General features: G+C 53.7%; 1 long non-coding RNA gene across 1 annotated transcript; it reads right to left on the bottom strand.

Moving 5' to 3' along the window:
• Window positions 1-4,141: 4,141 nt before the first annotated feature.
• LOC106557945 lies at window positions 4,142-5,920 on the bottom strand. The gene is made up of 4 exons (XR_005380270.1): window positions 5,840-5,920; window positions 4,994-5,146; window positions 4,361-4,685; window positions 4,142-4,257 (listed from the first exon to the last, which is right to left on the bottom strand). It is a non-coding gene; the product is annotated as an uncharacterized LOC106557945 (long non-coding RNA).
• Between the last annotated feature and the right edge of the window lie 1,803 nt (window positions 5,921-7,723).

Raw genomic sequence — 7,723 nt, 5'->3', positions numbered from 1 at the left:
GCTGGGGAAGCCAGGACCTCTGAAGAGCAAGATCATGAGGGGCCCACTTGAAGGTCAACTGTCTTTGGGGGGAGATAGAGGCAGGAATTCGGGGGGTCATAGGGACCAGCTGAGAAGCCAAGGCTGCGTTGGTAACTAAAAGGTCAGGGAGATCAATGAAAAGATGGGAAGAGTGTGGAAAGGCCTGAGGACCTCACCAGGTCTGGCTCTCATGTCAGCTGGACCTACCTTGATCCAGGAGTCAGCATAGCTGGATCTAGCATCGCAGCCAGGCAAGGTTGAGGCAAGGGGAAGCCGTCAAGTTGTCTATGCTCATGGGGTGTGACAGGCAGTCCTCCGTGGCCTTTAGTTATCTTAGAATTCCTTTGGTGCACATTTATGGATGTCCCACTCTGCCTTACCCTACAGGAATGAAATGATGAGCGAGAATACTCTTAGGGGGCCTACAGTCTAATGCAGAATAAAGAATTGGGAAGAGTTTGAAGACATTTATTTATTTATTTATTTATTTATTTATTTTGAAGACTTTAAATTAACTCCCCCCCCCCCCCCCAGCAGCCCCTGTAGCACAGTGGTTTAGTGCCGCCAGCCTGCCTGCAGCCTGGGGTGTGATCCTGGAGACCTGGGATCCAGTCCCACGTTGGGCTTCCTGCATGGAGCCTGCTTCTCCCTCTGCCTGTGTCTCTGCCTCTCTCTCGCTCTCTCTGAATAAATAAATAAATCTTTAAAAAAAATAACTTCCTCCCTTCCTTTCTTTCATTTTGGAAAGAGCAGTGTTGCGCAAGGGCACAGCGCCTAGATTCAGATCCCAGCTGTGCCATGTACCAGCTTCAGCTTCTGAGCTCTCAGGTTCACTCCTCTATTGGTAGAAGAGGGGTACTCACCTTTTAGGATTGTTGTGCAAATTTTAGGCAAAGCCCTGAGAGCAATGCTTGAACTCAGGAACATAAGTGTTGGCTTTTCTAGTCTTTCCTTCAGTTTTCTAGTACAGTGCCTTTGGAAAAGTCCCATTCCTGTGTCAGTAGAATTAGAGTAAGAAGGGACAAACTAACATGGTAATCAGAAGACCCTGATAGGCTGGAGAGGGGTTTGGGGTGGGGGGTAGGGGTGGGGGGATGGGCAGGGACAGGGCCTGCTTGGAGACATGGCAATCCTGATGTGGGGCTCATGGGGTAGCTGAGATCAACTCTTTTTAGGTGGGGCTGTGGAGGCAGAGGGTAGAAGAAGGGGAGGATGGGCAGAGAGGGCCTCTGTGCAGAGTCCAGCCTACTTAGAGCAGTTGAGTGGTGCTAACTCTGCCCTTTTGCCTAGAAGGGCATCTCCTGCTGGAACTGCTTGCCCACAGCTGTCCAGAGGGGCTGCATGGGGGTACCTGCTGACTGCCGTGGTATAATCAGCAACCACCATTTTCTGGGCTAGGCCCATCACCCTGCTTCCTCCCCTCTCCTGCTGCTTGACCTCAGTGACAGCAGCCCCCTCTGCTGGCCTCAGCAGGGCAAGAACTGTGCCCTGCCTCTGCCCATCTCTCCTTCAGAAGGTTCCAAGTTTAGAGGAAATGTCACAGCAGACCCACTCTATAGCTGGGGAGACTGAGGGCCTAGAGGACCCTTGAACTGGGTCTATTTGCTTAATCAGATGCCAGTAATACCAGTAGAGCTGGGCACAGGTGGTTAATGGTAGGCTGTGAAAATAATTCCGGGTGAGTTTGGAGCACAATTCTGTCCCTTACCAACTGGCATGAATTTAGGCAAGTCATTTAATCTGTTTAGCCTCAGTTTCCTCCTTTGAAAAATGCAAACACCGAGAATACCGACTTTGTGGGCTTGTTGTGAGAATCAAATAAGGTAAGGTATTTCATAAAGTGTTTAGCACAGATCATTAAGTGATCAATCAGTTCTCCAGGAATTTGCTCAAGGAGGAACTTCCTGCTGTGATAGCACTGATGTCCTCCATGGGTCTTCACCCTTGACTATGGGCTTTGGGGGACATTACCATCCCAGGTTTGTTTGTTCAAATCCCAAAGCACCAAATGGCTGAGCAGCTGCCAAAAGCTGCTGCTTCATTATAGGATGGGGTGCGAAGGATGGAATGGGGGTGTCCTCGTACTGTGCAGGGGACAAAGGGTTAAGGGGGGGCTACCATGGGAGTGGGTCCCCCCCCCATTGATTATTCTCCTCTCCAGGTGTTTTCGTGGCTTTTTCCCCTCCCTTGGGGTTGGAGTGGGGGCTGCTGGGTCCACTTCGGGCTTAGTTATTGTTTTAATTTTGGTGTTGGCTCCCTGGTGCCCAGAGCAGATAATGAAAGAGGAAAAGAGAGGTCAGGGTGGTGCCCAGGCAGCAGATTTCTGCCCGTCAGACTGGGCCAGGGCGGGTGGGGAAGTGGGGGGGGGGTGTTAAGTTAATATCAATAAAGCAACTGGAGTCTCAGAAGTGAGGAGCTGCAGAGCCAAGCACAATGTCTTTGTGTTCTGGGAGCCTAAAGGGGCTGTTGGCCAGTCCACAATGAAATCTCTGAGTGGGGCTGGGCATGGTGGGGGGGGGGGCATGAGCACACTGGCTCAGCAGCTACAGCAAGGAGTGACAGAGGAAAAAGTGGAGAGCTGGGCAGAGAATGAGAGTCCAACTCTGTCTTATGCTCTGGCTTTCCTTTTCCCTTTGCCCCAGTCGATGTCTAATTACATGGGGCTAGGTTTGTAGGGAAGGGGTGCTATGTGGAGCTTTTGGAGAAGGAAGAAAACAGAGAAAGGAGTCAGGAAAGCATAGGGATTAAAATCAAAAGCTTTGCTGTCAGACAGACCTGAATTCCTGGCCAAGTTCTGCTTACTGGCTGTGTGACTTTGAGCAAGTTACTGAACCTTTCTGAGCCTCAGTTTCCCCTTTTGTAAAATGGCACTAATAGTGGTGCTAATCTTATAGGGTCATTGCCATTGTACGTAGAGAACTCAGCATAGGGCCCAGCATGCAGTGAGCACTCAATGCATGCCAGCTATTCTTATGAAGCCTGTTTTCCTCAGCTGTAAAATGGGGATATCAGTTGTAACTTCCCCATAGGGGTCTTATGGGGAACAAATTAGATAAAGCCTGTAAAGTGCTTAGCACAATGCCTGGTACATAAATAAGGCTTCAATACATGTTAGCTGTTGTTATTATATTATTTTTATCTTTATTATTCCCTGCTGTCTTGGAACTGGTGATTTAGTTGAGCAGACTGAGGCCAGGCCACTCCCTTAGCCATCTGAGGTATTTGGCTCCTCTCAGAAGGGCTTTTTGAAGCCCAGTCCCACTTGGAGAAGCCTCTGGTTTGTCTTTTATAGTCCAGGTGGTTAGACAGAAAGTCCTCAGGAACTGAGATGATTGCTGGCCTTGCAAAAGAATGGGACCCATATGACCACCTCTCACCCACCCCCACCCGCTGCCTGAGGAGGGAGAAACATGTCAGCAACATGGCTGTCCATGGGAGGGCCAAGAGGGCCTCACTCTGATCCCCCCCACCACCACCAGAGCTGAAGAGGTGTACGGAATGAAGGTGCTCACCTGTTTCCATTGGGAAGGCTCAGTGGACAGGATGGGCTGAGGGGATGAACGGAGTAGAGGACAGGATTTTACCCCATCCATGCCCTTCCAATTCCTTTCTCACTCTCAAGGCTGGAGGTGGAGGTGGGGTGGGGGCTGAGCAGATATAAAAAGGGTAGTTAATGTTTCCCACTTGACCTGTCTCTCCTAGCCCCCTACCCCACCCCAGCAGGGCAGGCGGGCTGAGGGGATGAATGGAGTAGAGGGCAGGATTTTCACATTAATGGCAGCATATGTCGTGTTTATTGACACCGCAGGGTCGGTGCTTGTGGGGTGTGTGTGGGGGCACCTAGGAGGCCACGAGCAGGAGGGAGCTAGGGGAAGAGGAGGCAGAGGGGAAGGCTGCTGGCGGGTGGGGAGGGGGAGAGAGGGGAGCCTGGGGCCTGGGGGGAGGGAGGCAGGAACAATATTGTAGCGTGAGCACACCAGGTGCTCGCTGTCAGCCCGAACAAAAAGGAAGAGTCAGCAACTCTGGGGGGGGGGGGGGAGGAGGAGGCGGGAGCCACCGCCTGCTCCAGCCTCGCAGCCTCTCCCCATTAACCCCTGCTCTGCCACCCTAGCTAAAGAGGGGGGAGTATCTGGGAGCCCTCCCAGCCCCCTGCCCTTCACAGACACAGGTCTTCAGTCATCTGGGAGACGCCATAACCTCTCAACATCAGCAGGACTTCTTTACCTTCCTCAAAGCCTGAAGGAAAAAAAAGCCCCTCTCTGTTCCAGCTTTCCAAAGTTGGGGCGGGGGTTCTGAGGTTCTGGGAAGTTGGCAAACCCAAGTGTCAAGAGTCAATTACCTTGGGTTTCTGAAAGCAGCTGCAGGTGGTGGTGGTGGATGGGGTGGGGCTGTGCATAGACGATATTCAAAGAGGGGATGGTGGGCCCTCCATTGGAGGAATAGGATTGCAGAGGTCCCCACGATTCCCCTCTCCCTGCCCTGGCGGCAGATTTCTTTGCTTCCTGGATGTCTTCCTACGGTCACCGGCCTGGGGCAGAGGGAGCAGGAGGCGAAGGGGACTTGATGTGTCCTACAGAGATGGCTCTCTGTCAGCTGTGAAGGCTGGGTTTGCTGGCTCTTCAGTCCACAAAGCACCGGGCAGGGAGAGGCGGGGGGTGCTCATCCTGGAATATCCAGGGGTGAGGAGAGTAAATTGCAAAGTAGCCTCTCCACCCCTAGACCCCCATTCTGGAGCTGGCTCTTCATTTCCTGCCTGGGGAGCAGAGCTGCAGGTGTCTTTGGCCGTTACTGGCCTCCTCCCTCCCTCCTTTCCCCATCCTGCAGAGCACTGAAGGGAAGCCAGGTGCTCAGAGTCGCTGGGAATCAGCTTCCAGCATCCTAGCATCCTCATTGCTTTGGGGCCCTCCCCTAGGGTTGAGGGTGGTTGTGCAGGGGAGGGGGTAAAGGAGGAAGAGAGACCAGGAAAGACAACCTGTGAAGGGAGGAGGGGACACTGGGGCTTTCACTTCCACGGATGTAGCTTTACTTCCATTCCCTGAATGTTGGTCTCCTCTGGGGTCCATGTCTTGCTCACTCGGGATGAGTGTCCTAGATCCCCAGGTACAGGGGCAGGGAAGGAGGGACGCTAGAGGAGAAAGGTGTTCTCTCCATCTCCCCAGCCTTCAGCCCCACCTCTGTCCGGCCGCCCGGGCTCTCTGAACAGAGGTGCAGAGGCCCCTGTGGATGTCCCCTCCCGCGGCTGCACGCAGGGGCACGCCGGCCAGAAGCCCCCCCACCCCCACCCCCGACCCCGTGCTCTCGCAGATAGCCGGAGGCAGCCCTGGCACCTCGGCCTTCAGGGCAGCCTCGCCCGCGTGGACGTAAGAAGCCCCAGCGCAGCCCCAGCGGCTCCGCACCCCTCGCCGCTCTCACCCCGGGCCCTCCGCGGGCTGCAGGCCCGGTCCGCGCCCCCCTTCCCCGGCCCTCTCGCCGGGCTCCAGCTGCGCGCGGAGCGGTCCCGGCTCGGCTCCAGCTCCTCAATGGCCCTGCTCCCCCATTACCCTGATGTCGGCCCCTCTCCCCCTCGGCTTTATCGGCTCTCAGCCGGCTCCGCCAGGGTAATGAGGGCCCTCCTAATTACCATTGCAGAAACTCCACTTACATTAACAGCTCCATGCGAGGAGCAGCAACATCTGCTGTGCGCAGGCAGGCGCCCCTCCCCCGCCCCCGCTCCCCTTCCCTCGCCGCCGCCCCCTCTTTCCGGGTCCTCTCCCCCGACCCGCGACTCGATCCTCTCTGAGCCCCCCTTCCCCTTCATATCTCCTCCCCACCACCCTACCTGCTAAGCCTGTTCAACTTCAGCATCCCGGGATGAGAGAGAGAGATCCACGTAGAGACCGGGCCCTAGAGATACTGAGAGATGGAGACACGCAGCCCAAGTCAGAGTTCCAAGACACCGAAACTCAAGATCACAGAAATATAGCCAGGGAACCTGGGAACAGATAGAAAGTGGAAAGGGCAGAGAACGTGAAAGAGATGGGGTGTGGGGTGGGCAAGACTGCTTCTGTGGGGAGGGAGGGAGGGAGCAGAAGCTCTCATGTCCAGCGGTGTGCCAGGGTATGTGCATGGTGTGCATATGTGTGTATGGATGTGCAATGTATTATGCACGCTTATTAAGCATCAAATGTGTGAGTATCTATGTGCATGTCAGGGTATCTTTATGTGTATGTATGTACCTGTGTGCATAACAATACCTAGTATGCATTTGCATCCTGTAATTACATTTGTCTATATGTATTTTGGTGCTTGCATTTTGCAAGTGTGTATCTCTGTGTATATGCATACACTTGTCCGTCATCTATATAGTGCTGCATGTGTAGCATCTAGTGTGACTTGTGTACACATATGTTCTGTGTTCAAAGTCATGTGTGTGCCATATGTGGATTTGGGTGAGGATGCATATGTGCCTTTGGGTGTATTTGCATCTCCGCATGCATGCCTATGCATGTGTGTATCATCTGTGTAATTATTTGATGACAGGGGGAGCATGTGTGTGTTCCTGCTCCATGGGGGATGACAGGCAGTTGGGAAGACGCTGAGCCCATTTTATCTGAGGTTAACAGGGGTCACACTTCACTCCTGGAAGTCCCCCCCCTCCCCCCCAACCCCATACAATTAAGCCTCAGTGTGGTGGAAAGACAGCCAGCAGACATTAAGAAAGGTCAACAATATTATCAGCTTCTAATCCAATTAGTTACTGTTTATTTGGAAATCCAGCTCCAGGTCAGCTTCTAAGAAGGAGGCCTGGGAGAAAGGAGGGCAAAGAATGGGGACAGGCTGAAAGAAACTGTGGAAGAAGGCCAGGGCTGCGGCCCCAGGGTTGGGGCCAGGGTGTAGGGGAATCCCCCAAACATCACCCAGTAAGGCACATCCCACTGGCTACTTCAAAGCAGGTCGCTCTGGGGAAGGTTCTGTTCTTCACAGGGGGGTGCTGAGATCTGGGGTTTCATCTCCAGAGGTTGGGGTGTAAAAGAAGAGGGGTTTTCTCCCTCCCTTGAGAGACTTCCTGCCTCTTTCCAGTCGTGGGATCCCAAAGAGGTGGATTGGGAGCTGGACAGTCAGCCTCGGGACTGCGGCCAGGTTCCCCCTGGATGGGAGTCAGAGGAGGAGATGTTGGTAAATGCGCTATTAGCTCCTGCAGCCACTCCATTAATCCTGCCCTCTATTTTATTTCCTCTTTTCTCTCCCACATCCTTTCCTGAGCCCTAGCAGGACCTCTCCTCCCTCCCACCCCAGGACGTGCAGGGGCATTAGCTTAACCCATAGGGTCCCCAGGGCTCCCCTCTTGATTATAAACAGTGGAAGGGACCAGAATGTGGCCTCCTGCCTTGGGCAAAGAGCAACCCAGTGGGGCAAGAGGGAAATGAAGTGGTCTTTGCCCTGCTCTGCCCCCTCTTGGACCACTCAGGGATGGATAATATCCTGGGGCACCCTGGATATCACAGGGGCTAACAGAAAGAAGAGGGTTGGCTGCTGGGTTCTCAGGCTAGATCATAGGGTCTCCCTAGCTCAGCAGTCAGGGGCAGGCAGGGCTGATGCTATGGACTCAGACCCTAGCTGTGGACAAATCAGGGTAACAGAAACAGCTATGCTCCTTCAGGAGCCAAGCCTGGGATCACTTTTGCTTGTTTCTTGAGGATAAATGTCCATAGGCCTAAGCCCA

Source organism: Canis lupus, chromosome 28 (genome assembly GCF_011100685.1).
Source record: "Canis lupus familiaris isolate Mischka breed German Shepherd chromosome 28, alternate assembly UU_Cfam_GSD_1.0, whole genome shotgun sequence".
In the NCBI taxonomy this organism is placed as follows: Eukaryota; Metazoa; Chordata; class Mammalia; order Carnivora; family Canidae; genus Canis; species Canis lupus.
This window is presented reverse-complemented; position numbering and strand designations above follow the sequence as displayed.